This window comes from Coffea eugenioides, chromosome 8 (genome assembly GCF_003713205.1).
Source record: "Coffea eugenioides isolate CCC68of chromosome 8, Ceug_1.0, whole genome shotgun sequence".
Taxonomy (NCBI): Eukaryota; Viridiplantae; Streptophyta; class Magnoliopsida; order Gentianales; family Rubiaceae; genus Coffea; species Coffea eugenioides.
The window spans coordinates 43,420,571-43,433,595 of record NC_040042.1 but is presented as its reverse complement, the minus strand read 5'-3'; the positions used below and the strand labels follow the sequence as shown (position 1 = coordinate 43,433,595).

The 13,025-nt window shown below is 34.4% G+C and overlaps 2 long non-coding RNA genes across 2 annotated transcripts; both read left to right on the top strand.

Annotated features, from left to right (window-relative positions):
• Positions 1-3,646: 3,646 nt before the first annotated feature.
• On the top strand, positions 3,647-5,867 carry LOC113779660. The gene is made up of 2 exons (XR_003469485.1): positions 3,647-4,201; positions 5,588-5,867. It is a non-coding gene; the product is annotated as an uncharacterized LOC113779660 (long non-coding RNA).
• A 3,738-nt stretch (positions 5,868-9,605) lies between these two features.
• LOC113779747 lies at positions 9,606-11,820 on the top strand. Its single transcript, XR_003469487.1, has 2 exons — positions 9,606-10,154; positions 11,541-11,820. It is a non-coding gene; the product is annotated as an uncharacterized LOC113779747 (long non-coding RNA).
• Positions 11,821-13,025: the final 1,205 nt, after the last annotated feature.

Genomic DNA, 13,025 nt, shown 5'->3' with positions numbered 1-13,025 from the left:
CTTTAAAGTTGACATCAACGTTAATCGTTTCATTTCATCATTTTTGTCCTAATAAGTGGCTGGAATGGTCCCTATATGAAAAAAGGCTGGACGTCGCTCACCAGGTTGAAGATGTAAAAGCCCATTTATTTGATTGTTGAAGCCCACCGATGCAAACGCTGGGCCCTTCACACGCTGTCATCGGCTCACTTGTCAATAAATAAAACAAGGAGCCTATTTTAAGTGTGATCTGGCAGATGCTCTCATCAATGTTGGGCCCTTCTCATGAGCATGTTGGAATAATAGATTATTTGGAATAATTTTTTTTGAAAAAAAAAAATACTACTCTTCCGTCCCAATTTATTTGTCATGTTTCACGAATTCAACTTTTTTAAAAATAGTGATTTGATTGTAATATATTTGAGATAAAATAAAAATTTAAAAATGTGTCGATAATGCAAACAAATAAATTTTGACAAGTAATTCACGATCCGGCCAAATTGTTTTCTTGACAGCACGAGTCTCAATTGTTTCGAGTTTTTTAACTCCTGCATTCCTAAGGTGTAATGCGCGTAAGAACCTAAACCATCTAAAGGGTAAAAAGACGAAAAGTTGACACGCATTTGCATGGAATAAAGGTAAGCTACTTAAAGTTAGCATGCATTTTCATGGAATAGAGGTAAGCTATACATTGACAGCCAAAGCGATGGAAAGTAGCAAAGAAGCTCTTTTTTGGAAGAATGCATGAAGCTATCAATTCAATGGTGTTTCTATTAAGTCAGTATGGGATAGAATACCGTACTTAGAACTTGAATAATAGGATGGTTCTTTTCTTTATTATAAGATGCGCGTGATGCTAGTCCCGAAGATGGACAAAAATCCAAAGTCCATGATAATCAAAACGGGAAAACTCGCCTGTCGGAGAGTGGAGCCAAATATCATCATCTCTCGATTTGGCGCAGCTCGTCTATCAATGCATGTTTTTTCCTGCATGATTGTCACAGAAAAGTCCGAAGTCTACGAAAAGAAGGAAGTTTCAGAGAAATTTCGTCTGCACGGCTTACAGCCATATCTAACTGCCCCCACCAATTGTCGTGATTTGCAATGACAAGGTCGAGGTTGTCCGGCACACAAATCTCTCCAAATTCCGCTCACAGTTACATGTGGCCTTCAACTCATATTTCAACAATTGCACTAAAGTTGTAGCCCTTTCATTTCATTTTGATCCATTGCCGCTAAATAATCAGGGTAATTTTAGAAATCTCCCCTAAGATTTCTAACAATTACACTAGCCTCCTCTGAGATTTAAAACTTACACTAACCGACCTTGAGGTTTATGATTTGGTAACAAAATCAGTCAATCTCTAAAAAAGCATGATTAAAAAATTACTTCCAAGAGAGAGATGAAAATTTTGTTCCACAAATGCCTCCTATGCATTCCAGTCAAGGTGTGTTAGCAAAAATAATTATAAGTTGCAAACAATAATTAGTAAAGATGTATTGTAGTTATGATTGTTTAGGAAAATTTCATGATTTTCAACTAAAATTATAACTTTTAAATATTAAATTGAGAATAATAGAAATTGTTTACCTGATTTAGGATATGCCTTTTGTAATTTTTCACAGAAAGAAAAAAACTTTCAATTTTGTCTTTCTTCTACCTTCTTTTTCAGCCTTTTCTACAAAATTACTCTGATACAAAGACCATCCTTTTAGTTTCTAAACCAAGGGAAAAGATTCTCAAGAACAAAATTTGTTTTCTATTTCCTTCCGGCATCTAAGCATATCCATCTTTTGATGAAAAACAAGCGTAGATGCTATGAGGAAACAAGTAACTGAGAGTCTGTCTCTAAAGTACTCCAGGCTGGAGGATTTAAGAATCTAAAACATCAAAACAAGAATTGCGTTTAAAAGTTAGAAGTTGCTTCAAACAAAATTTTTCCTAGGTGAGCATGTTCCACCTAAAGAAGAATGTTTCTGACACACTTTTAAGCATTAGAACTGCAAGTTTAAGTCTAGCAAGATTGCGAAGATATCCGACTCCATTGATAATCATGATTATTTCCACCAGGGTTTTCAGACCTGTAGTCTGTTTTAGCTGCCAAAATCAATTTTGTCTAACTGTTTAGACTGGAGAATTCGGGCTGCTTCGATTTTTAACCAATTTCTACGTTGATACTAATTAAAGGGAACTAATTCCGTTTAAAATCTTTCCTCAAACTATTCTGCTAATTTTTTATTTAGTTACTTCTGGTGGGAAGGAGCACCTTTACTTTAGTGACACAAATGGGATTTTATTGCAGAACTGTTTGTTCAGATTTTTTTTTTTTTTGGGGGGGCTCGCATTTTGAATATCGTATTCTCAGAAAAAGAAAAGCTTGATTGAGTCCAAGCAATCGTCCTGCTTGTTCTTTTTGCTGTCCAAGTACCTCACCAGACTAGGCCATACAAAACTAGTTCTGTCGTCAAGGTTTAGCTAGAAAATTTTCATCTCGTACAATCTCCAAAATAGAGGACCACATCCATACCAAATCAAAACGGTGTCAGGAGCCCCCAAACTCCATCCTTTACATTCTACTGATTCTGATTTTTTGGGATAAATTTCACTTTGCTTCCTTCAATTATAGTCAAATTCCTTCATCGATCCTTAAATTTTAAAATAGGACACTTTAGTTTTTAAAATATAAAATTTATCCCACTTTAGTTCTTAAGGTATAAAAATTTATCTCGCTTTAGTCCCTAATTATAAAATTTGTCCTACTCAAATATAATATCTATCTAACTTTAGTGGGATAATTTCTACATTTTAAGGATTAAAGTGTCTCATTTAAAATTTAGGCACCAAAATGAGAATTTTCGGTACAGTTGAAGGGTACAAAGCTAAGTCAACCAAATTTTGTGTGTTTTGGTTTCACTAATTTTCTCCATTTGTGGTATGCAAATGCTCTAATTACAAGAGAATCATTGAATAAAAGGATAATTTCAGTAACCTTCCTTAAGGTTTTTGATAATTGCATTCACCTCTCTTGAAATTTGAATAATTACAGAAACCTTCCCTAGAAAGTATACTTTGGTAACAATTGATGATATAAAAAAAACAATGAATGTTCAATGTTACTCCTCTCTAATATGTAAAACAAATTAAATACTAAAAAGTCAATTATTATCACCGTTATCTATTGGGTGAAAATTTCAAGTTAATTTTTTGCAGGAAAATTTAAGCCATATTTTGAAAGCATTCTTTTTTGATACTTTAGACATATTTTTTAGTTAAGTACTTTTTGAAGATACTTATTTTAACAAATGCCTCTCTAATTGGGTGGTTGACTTGTTGTAAATTGATTAATAAATCTAGTCAAAAATTAGAAATAAAGTGTAATGTACTAAATTAGATGACATTAGAGTTTTAGGATCAAGAAGCATTGCCAAAAAGGAATTATTGTTTTTTTTAAAAACCTATTTTCACTTAATATTTTTAAAGTTTGTAAAGGCTATCATTGTCTTTTCATAATATCAAGAGAGATAAGTGCCATTTTCAAATCTTAGGGGAGGTGGCCACAATTGTTCGAAACCTCATGGGAAGTTTCTGAAATTATACCTAAAATAAATTCCCTTGCTGTTCTTTCTTTCTCTCGCCTAACAAATCAGTGCCTTACGCTTCATTTCTTTTTCTTTTTGGGGTGCTTTATTCGTGCTTCATTACGTATTTCTCTATTTGACACAGACATAGCTAAGATAGCTCCCTCTTACAAACAAAACTAGGGTTTCCAAGATTCCTCCCTAAACTCCAAATCCCTAGCTGAAAAGCCTTGCAATAATGGGGTTTCACTTGGTTCTAGTAGTAGTAGCAAAGCTCAAACTCTTGAGCGCAGGTCATCACATGTGCTTAAGCACTCCAATAATGGCCAGCTTAGTAGGCCCTTTTTTGCTCAAGTTCATCTTCACTACTTTCAAACCTCTTCATCAGGTTTTCATCAATGCAGCCTATTCTTCCAGATTGTTCATCTTTCAGATGGGCCAGATAACCTTCAGTTCCCAGCCACCAGGATTCACTAACGGCGCCAACACCAGGTGGCAGCGGGCTCTCCGGTTGGTGAGCGAGAGATTGATTCTTGCTCGGCAGTCGCAGACCACAGATTCTGAAGAGGAGAGTATCCGTGCTATCTCAGTTCTAGCCCTCTAAGCTCTCAGACAGATGTCTTGAAAAATCTCTTATTAACTTGTAAGTAGATTAGTACCAAAGTTCTTCTTGCTTTTGTGCTGGTATTATGACGTTTTAAGATTAATTTATGATTTACATACAATTGTATCATTTCTGCTATGTACTTATATGGATTATTAATTTTTTTTTTGGGTTATGATCTAGAACAACAAATAATGACATATATGTGAAAAGAAGTTTTTTAATAAACTTAATACAATACAAAACAGATGAAATTACTCGTGCTTTTTGCAATCCTTCATGTAGCACAACGAGATAATTTCTTGTACAGCTTCAATTAAAAAAAAAATCTTGTACTGCATTAAATTTTCCATCGAATAGGAATCATATGTATGTGTCCCACATAAGTTATAACCCTTTAGAACATGAGGCGAAACGAAACTTCGTCATACATGGTTTAACGTAGATAATTTGGATCTTTGTTGGACAACCAGACAAAATTATCCCAAACGGAAATTTCTTAGTACATGTTTTGTCTTATTGAATTTGTGGACAAGCAAAGTTTGGAAGACTTGTAAAGTTCATGCCATATGGAAAACTAATCTTGAGAGAGCATTAGATCTGTGGGAATGAATTTCCATTTTACTTCTTTCTTTCTCCAGCTGCTTGCTGCATAGAAATGTATATGTACTACGTTTTAGAAATTGATGAATGACTGATTTATTGGCCAGTGTGCATATGATTAATTTCCTAGAAACCAAACAAAACGAAATGCTGCTCCATATTGAAGTTTAGATAACACAGGAGAGGGTTTATGATTGCAAACGTAGAACTGGGAAAATGCTACATTGGCCCCAATAGCACAAAGCTTAGATTGTCTAGGTGTCTAAAACATGAAATCAATTCATGCAGATTTCTAGTTCTTAAAATTTAGATGGTGTTCCTGCTGCATCATTGGAGCATTGTCTGATTTCTAGAAGAGGGAGGGCAGGATTATACATTGTTTTGAGGAGCTAATGAAGCATCATATTGTTGTTGACGTTCTGCCATATTTATGTGCTTCAGAGTACATGTTGGATCCTTATCGTGCTGTTGCTTCCCAATTTAATAGTAAATAACAAATTAAGAAAGAATGTCCACCAAGCACAATAAGCTTAATTAAGTCATCAAGAACCTGATTTGCCATAACTTTATGGTGCTTTAATTAATCTCCTTTTAAGGATAAAGAATAAAGGTATATGGACTTGTTTTAGTCTTTTCAAGGAAAGCTTTTTGTGCACAAGCATGTTGCGATACTGAAAGAAATCCCTTTACAAACATTGTTTATGAATTAGTTATTTCTAGAATAATGCTTTTTATATACATTTGTTTTCTCTCTCCAACTTGAACTTCTCTGGTGCGTGGATGAATTCTCCAACTTGAACTTTCAAAAACTATATTTTGCAGGTGGATTTTCCTTCTTTGAGGATCAACACAAAGAACAAATTCATGAGTGCTATATGAAACAGGTTTGTATAACTGGTATGCAATTGGTGAAGAGATGCTTATGTGTTAGTATTTATAAAAGTGCTATATGAAACAGGTTTGTATGCAATTGGTGAAGAGATGCTTCTGTGTTAGTATTTATAAAAATTGTCATTAAAACTTGAAAGTGTCCGATGTAAAATAAATGTGAGCATGTATTTTTACAATAACATGGGATTCGAGGCATCTAATTAAGTTGCTACTGCATTGCATGCATGGTGCAATTCACCACTAAGATAGAATAGGATGAAACATATTCGATTTAGGGCATTTATTTTTCAAATGAATCTATCATTATACTCGATTTGGACCGTAAATTATACCATACCCACCTAGTCAACCCTGCATCTGTTGAGTCTCATGTGCTATAGGGTTTGGCTGATTCAAGGGCATGTATGATATTAAATACTCATCATTGCATATCTGTCTTTGTGACATATTTGCGAAATTTAATATCCAGAATAAAGGTGATAATCATATGCATGTCGATCTGCACAAAGAAGGTAACGCGAAGTTGGAGCTAGGTGATGTTATGCACGGGGAAAAAGAAAATTGGTCAACGATTGATTGATATTGATTTTTTGGGTACAAAGTTTACATGCACATAGGATATAGAATTGATTGAGTTTCTGGCAAAAAGTTGATGAAACCTTTTAGAGCTCCTTGATTCTTTACCCATCCCATCCAAAAAAAAAAAACCATAATTTTTCTAAAGCTGATCAACGTCTTTAGTGCCAAAAAACGTTAGGGAAAGACGAAACAATTATATTTTGATCTCCCAAAAGTACTTTATGGTTGAATTTTTTTTGGTAAAAATTGACCAAATCATTGTGGAAATCAGATTGCATGGGGATTATTGAATCTTTTTATGAGTTAATCTTTGTGGCAACTGAATTGTGTACATGTATCGACGAGTGTATAATACCCACAAAAGGCAATCATTGGAAAGAATTGGCTACACTTTTAATTGATTAGTAATCGAAAAAATTGAATCTTGATTTTGTGCTGATTCGGGAAACATCAAAGAAAGTGCCACTTTGTTCTGGATAGTCTTACACGGTACTTTAATACGCCTCGTAGGAAAAGAAAAATGTCATGTATGTGCTAGGGGTGTCAATTTCCAACACGATATGAAAACACGACACGAACCTAACACGAAATTAATGGATTTGGGTTGAGGTTTCGCGGGTTCGGGTCAGAATCGGGTCGAATCCAATGGACCCGAAAAGAAAATGGATCGAATTCGGGTCAACACGTGGGTGACCTGATATGACCCGATAACCCGTTTACCAATTAAAAATAATTTAATAAACATAAAATTATTTTATCTAACTAAACTAAGTTATTCTTTTTTTCCAAAGGCATTAATCACTTAATCCTAAATGAATTTATTTAACTTGTGTGAAGTTGAAATTATTATATTTCGACAAATAATGTATAATATTATTTTTTACTTTTATACAGTTTTAATTTATTTTATATTTGGTTTGGGTTAAAACACTTTTACGGTGTTTTAATTTATTTTAGATTTGGTTCGGGATTATTTATTTAAATTTTATTACTTGATTATGTAGTTAGTCTTGTACGAAATTGGTTTTATTAGAAATTACAGTGGTAAATTAATAAATTAAAATTAAGTTTCGGGTCATTTCGGGTCGACCCCCCGCCAACCTGAAATTTTCGGGTTCGAGTCAGGTATCCTGACCCGTTTCGGGTTGGCGGGTCAGGTTCAGGTCAGCGGGTTTTCTGTTATACGTGGGTCTCAACCTGACCCGTCAACCCGAAACGGACCCGATTGCCACCCCTAGTATGTGCCATATCTTTTTGAAGCTTGCGCATTTTGTAGGAGATTATATGTCATATTACAGATAAGGTCCATTTTCAGTAGGCTAGAATAACAAGAAATAAAATACACAAAGAGCTAAGTCTGGAAAATTTTTCCTATTATTTGCCATTTTATTTTGGAATCTTTCCTAACTCAGTCACATTTTTGTATCACAAAACGAATCATACAAGTTATTACAATTAAATAATTTGCCAAAAAGAAAAAAGAAAATCCAAAGGCAACTTTTATATTTTTTATTATTTTTTGGATGGAAACTAAAAACACAATTCAAACCTTTTTTTTTCTAATAAAAAAAATCCAGACGGGCAACTTTACTATTTTTTTCGTTTAAATGCCATGACACCGTGAGTAGCATCATTCCCACAGGAAAAAAAAATTAGTTCACATCATAAGCCGAAGGTAAAAATGGGCTTGGCCCAAACAACTGTACGGAGCTTCTTAAAGTTGAATTGTTGTTGAACTAATATGACATGGTGAGATCAGTCTGAGTTCAGGCCTCTAGAGATAAAGTATTGGGCTCCATGTGTCATTATCCCAAAGCCTCCATGCGATGGGCCCGATAACCCAGGGACTTGAACCGTCTATCATGATTTTTAGCTTTTAAAAATTGCTGTTATAAAAAGAAAGGAAGACAGAAAGAAAAAAGCTTTCTCAAATTGAAACATAATCTTCGTGCTTACATTTCTTTCATTTTAACTGAGGAATTTAATAGCAATACTTTCAAACGATGAATTCATTTTGCAAAATTAGGATGCTTATTGATGCTAAAACTGCTCTACACTTGCTTAAATCTGCAGATACCTCAACTCATGAGTATGCTTCAATTATCTCCGATTGCAGGTTCCTGATCTCTGCCCTGGCGAAAGTCACACTTAGACATGCTTATCGAGAAACAAACCAGTGTGCTGACAGATTGGCAAAACTGGATGCTCAACAAGACGTGAATTTTGTATGCTATGAAAGTATTTCTTATGCTTTGAAAAGTCTAGTAGATGCAGATCTTAAGGGAATTTGTTTCCCTCGTTTTGTACCTATAACTTAAGTTTGTTTAATATATAGTCCCTTTTATTATCAAAAAAAAAAAATTCATGCGAAAAGGACCAGATACCACTTGTCAATAACTCACGCGCGGAAAAACCTCGGTGTTTGACCCACAAAGAACGGAAACGCTAATTCTCAAAGTCGATTATGACTTCTGCCGATGAAGCACAAGCAACAGAAGTTTGACAAGTGGTACAAAATTGAAGTGTCTCATTTAAAATTTAGGCACCAAAATGAGAATTTCCGGTACAGTTGAAGGGTACAAGGCTAAATCAACCAAAATTTGTGTGTTTTGGTTTCACTATTTTTCTCCATTTGTGGTATGCAAATGCTATAATTACAAGAGAATCATTGAATAAAAGGATAATTTCAGTAACCTTCCTTAAGGTCTTTGACAATTGCATTCACCTCTCTTGAAATTTGAAAAATTACATAAATCTTCCCTAGGAAGTATGCTCCGGTAACAATTGATGAAATAAACAAAAAAAAAATGAATGTTCAATATTACTCCTCTTTGATATGTAAAACAAATGAAATGTTAAAAAATAATTATCATCATTATCTGTTGGGTGAAAATTTCAAGTTAATTTTTTGCAAGAAAATTTAAGCCATATTTTGAAAGCATTCTTTTTTGATACTTTAGACATATTTTTTAGTTAAGTAATTTTTGACGATACTTATTTTAACAAATTCCTCCCTAATTGGTTGGTTGACTTGTTGTAAATTGATCAATAAATCTAGTCAAAAAATTAGAAATAAAGTATAATGTACTAGATTAGATGCCATTAGAGTTTTAGGATCAAGAAGCATTGCCAAAAAGGAATTATTGTTTTTTTTAAAACCTATTTTCACTTAATATTTTTAAAGTTTGTAAAGGCTATCATTGTCTTTTCATAATATCAAGAGAGATAAGTGCCATTTTCAAATCTTAGGGGAGGTGGCCACAATTGTTCGAAACCTCATGGGAGGTTTCTGAAATTATCCCTTAAATAAATTCCCTTGCTGTTCTTTCTTTCTCTCGCCTAACAAATCAGTGCCTTACGCTTCATTTCTTTTTCTTTTTGGGGTGCTTTATTCGTGCTTCATTACGTATTTCTCTATTTGACACGGACATAGCTAAGATAACTCCCTCTTACAAACAAAGCTAGGGTTTCCAAGATTCCTCCCTAAACTCCAAATCCCTTGCTGAAAAGCCTAGCAAAAATGGGGTTTCACTTGGTTCTAGTAGCAAAGCTCAAACTCTTGAGCGCAGGTCATCACATGTGCTTAAGCACTCCAATAATGGCCAGCTTAGTAGGCCCTTTTTTGATCAAGTTCATCTTCACTACTTTCAAACCTCTTCATCAGGTTTTCATCAATGCAGCCTATGCTTCCAGATTGTTCATCTTTCAGATGGGCCAGATAGCCTTCAGTTCCCAGCCACCAGGATTCACTAACGGCGCCAACACCAGGTGGCAGCGGGCTCTCCGGTTGGTGAGCGAGAGATTGATTCTTGCTCGGCAGTCGCAGACCACAGATTCTGAAGAGGAGAGTATCCGTGCTATCTCAGTTCTAGCCCTCTAAGCTCTCAGACAGATGTCTTGAAAAATCTCTTATTAACTTGTAAGTAGATTAGTACCAAAGTTCTTCTTGCTTTTGTGCTGGTATTATGACGTTTTAAGATTAATTTATGATTTACATACAATTGTATCATTTCTGCTATGTACTTATATGGATTATTAATTTTTTTTTTGGGTTATGATCTAGAACAACAAATAATGACATATATGTGAAAAGAAGTTTTTTAATAAACTTAATACAATACAAAACAGATGAAATTACTCGTGCTTTTTGCAATCCTTCATGTAGCACAACGAGATAATTTCTTGTACAGCTTCAATTAAAAAAAAAATCTTGTACTGCATTAAATTTTCCATCGAATAGGAATCATATGTATGTGTCCCACATAAGTTATAACCCTTTAGAACATGAGGCGAAACGAAACTTCGTCATACATGGTTTAACGTAGATAATTTGGATCTTTGTTGGACAACCAGACAAAATTATCCCAAACGGAAATTTCTTAGTACATGTTTTGTCTTATTGAATTTGTGGACAAGCAAAGTTTGGAAGACTTGTAAAGTTCATGCCATATGGAAAACTAATCTTGAGAGAGCATTAGATCTGTGGGAATGAATTTCCATTTTACTTCTTTCTTTCTCCAGCTGCTTGCTGCATAGAAATGTATATGTACTACGTTTTAGAAATTGATGAATGACTGATTTATTGGCCAGTGTGCATATGATTAATTTCCTAGAAACCAAACAAAACGAAATGCTGCTCCATATTGAAGTTTAGATAACACAGGAGAGGGTTTATGATTGCAAACGTAGAACTGGGAAAATGCTACATTGGCCCCAATAGCACAAAGCTTAGATTGTCTAGGTGTCTAAAACATGAAATCAATTCATGCAGATTTCTAGTTCTTAAAATTTAGATGGTGTTCCTGCTGCATCATTGGAGCATTGTCTGATTTCTAGAAGAGGGAGGGCAGGATTATACATTGTTTTGAGGAGCTAATGAAGCATCATATTGTTGTTGACGTTCTGCCATATTTATGTGCTTCAGAGTACATGTTGGATCCTTATCGTGCTGTTGCTTCCCAATTTAATAGTAAATAACAAATTAAGAAAGAATGTCCACCAAGCACAATAAGCTTAATTAAGTCATCAAGAACCTGATTTGCCATAACTTTATGGTGCTTTAATTAATCTCCTTTTAAGGATAAAGAATAAAGGTATATGGACTTGTTTTAGTCTTTTCAAGGAAAGCTTTTTGTGCACAAGCATGTTGCGATACTGAAAGAAATCCCTTTACAAACATTGTTTATGAATTAGTTATTTCTAGAATAATGCTTTTTATATACATTTGTTTTCTCTCTCCAACTTGAACTTCTCTGGTGCGTGGATGAATTCTCCAACTTGAACTTTCAAAAACTATATTTTGCAGGTGGATTTTCCTTCTTTGAGGATCAACACAAAGAACAAATTCATGAGTGCTATATGAAACAGGTTTGTATAACTGGTATGCAATTGGTGAAGAGATGCTTATGTGTTAGTATTTATAAAAGTGCTATATGAAACAGGTTTGTATGCAATTGGTGAAGAGATGCTTCTGTGTTAGTATTTATAAAAATTGTCATTAAAACTTGAAAGTGTCCGATGTAAAATAAATGTGAGCATGTATTTTTACAATAACATGGGATTCGAGGCATCTAATTAAGTTGCTACTGCATTGCATGCATGGTGCAATTCACCACTAAGATAGAATAGGATGAAACATATTCGATTTAGGGCATTTATTTTTCAAATGAATCTATCATTATACTCGATTTGGACCGTAAATTATACCATACCCACCTAGTCAACCCTGCATCTGTTGAGTCTCATATGCTATAGGGTTTGGCAGATTCAAGGGCATGCATGATATTAAATACTCATCGTTGCATATCTATCTTTGTGATATATTTGCGAAATTTAATATCCAGAATAAAGGTGATAATCATATGCATGTCGATCTGCACAAAGAAGGTAACGCGAAGTTGGAGCTAGGTGATGTTATGCACGGGGAAAAAGAAAATTGGTCAACGATTGATTGATATTGATTTTTTGGGTACAAAGTTTACATGCACATAGGATATACAATTGATTGAGTTTCTGGCAAAAAGTTGATGAAACCTTTTAGAGCTCCTTGATTCTTTACCCAACCCATCCAAAAAAAAAAACCATAATTTTTCTAAAGCTGATCAACGTCTTTAGTGCCAAAAAACGTTAGGGAAAGACGAAACAATTATATTTTGATCTCCCAAAAGTACTTTATGGTTGAATTTTTTTTGGTAAAAATTGACCAAATCATTGTGGAAATCAGATTGCATGGGGATTATTGAATCTTTTAATGAGTTAATCTTTGTGGCAACTGAATTGTGTACATGTATCGACGAGTGTACAATACCCACAAAAGGCAATCATTGGAAAGAATTGGCTACACTTTTAATTGATTAGTAATCGAAAAAATTGAATCTTGATTTTGTGCTGATTCGGGAAACATCAAAGAAAGTGCCACTTTGTTCTGGATAGTCTTACACGGTACTTTAATACGCCTCGTAGGAAAAGAAAAATGTCATGTATGTGCTAGGGATGTCAATTTCCAACACGATATGAAAGCACGACACGAACCTAACACTAAATTAATGGATTTGGGTTGAGATTTCGCGGGTTCGGGTCAGAATCGGGTCGAATCCGATGGACCCGAAAAGAAAATGGGTCGAATTCGGGTCAACACGTGGGTGACCTGATATGACCCGATAACCCGTTTACGAATTAAAAATAATTTAATAAACATAAAATTATTTTATCTACTAAACTAAGTTATTCTTTTTTGCCAAAGGCATTAATCACTTAATCCTAAATGAATTTATTTAACTTGTGTGAAGTT